This window comes from Diceros bicornis, chromosome 5, assembly GCF_020826845.1.
Source record: "Diceros bicornis minor isolate mBicDic1 chromosome 5, mDicBic1.mat.cur, whole genome shotgun sequence".
NCBI lineage: Eukaryota > Metazoa > Chordata > Mammalia > Perissodactyla > Rhinocerotidae > Diceros > Diceros bicornis.
This window is the reverse complement of record NC_080744.1, coordinates 57,616,370-57,617,712: the sequence shown is the minus strand read 5'-3', so window position 1 is coordinate 57,617,712 and position 1,343 is coordinate 57,616,370.

Here is a 1,343-nt window from a genome sequence, read left to right as displayed (position 1 = left end):
TTCCCAAGGGGGCGACCGCATTCCTCAAGACAGCCAATACTTTTTTGGAAAAGCTTTTTTCTCCTGCCCCTTTTCCCCCTCCTTCCTCCGCCCCCTGCCCCCTCCCCGCTCCTCCCGCGGGGGCCGCTCGCCCATTCGCTGCCGCCTGCCGGCCTCCCAGTTGACGGTGGATATGTCTATATATGGGGACCGGAGCCGCCGGGGCGGCGGCCGGGTGAGGCCGCCCTGTTTCCAAACCTGCACGCCAGGGAGAGGGCACCGGGGCCGAGCCCGGGCCGGGGCGCTAACCTCTGCGCTGCGCGGCTCCTCCTCCCAGGGCGGACGCCCCGCCATCGAGGGCCCCAGGCGAGCCCGCCCTGAGCCACAGGAGGCCGGGGCAATAGGGCAGGTAGAGGGTGCGCGTCGCCCCCCTGAGCCGCCAGATCCCGGCGCGCACAGCATCAGGCCCCGAGGCCCCCAGCAGCCGCCCCACTCGGCGCCCGGGCCTGCGCGCTCCCTGCACTCGCCCAGCGCTTCCCCGGCAGCTCTCCGCTTGCCGGGTGTCATCCGGGCGCTCACTCTGGAAACTCAACCGGAGCAGAGAAAGGACGAGTTGGGAGGAAGTTCTGGGGGCCCCTCCTGAGACTTTCTCTGCTGGTGCGGGTCAGAATGTCTGGGCATCTTTCTGCGTGCCCTTCCTCCAAGGAGAGGAACAGTCGAATATTTTAGGGACACAGGACTCGGCTTAGTTCTGCTTTTGCCTGTGTGTGGTGCTTCTGCAAAGGTGCTTGTGTGTGTGCTAGTGTGTCGGTGTGGGAATTTAAGGGGAAAGAATATTGAGTGTAGACTCAGGCAACTCAGTCTTTGGTCTCCATCATCAGCAGCTGTGTGACCTTGACGCATGGCCTCGGTGCTGCAGTTTCCTCATCTTTAAATCCCGGGGGGTAGATGATCCCTGAGGTGCCTCCAGATCTCACTTTTTATCATTTTTCTTGCACTGATTTTAGGGAGTCGGCCTCTTTCCATGTTAGGTGCTCAGGTACCAGGTTGCCAAAACGTGGGATAGATGTTACCCCAGCGAAGTCACTGTATCCACAGCCATAACCAGGAGAAGCGATCAGGCCAACTCTGTACAGACTGTGAGACTTCAAGCTCTGCTTGAAGGCAGGAGGATTTCCCTTACATCTCTGACTCCTCCCAGCCCCCAGTGGGGAAAAGCTTGCTCTTTTCAGAGCTTTGGTGGGAGGGGAAGAGAAGGGGCCACCCCAAGGCTCTGCCTGAGACTGGCTGCAGCAGAGTTGGTGAGGGTCTTCTTCACCCTCCCCAGAGAATAATTCACAACCTGTACTACATGGATACTGAAT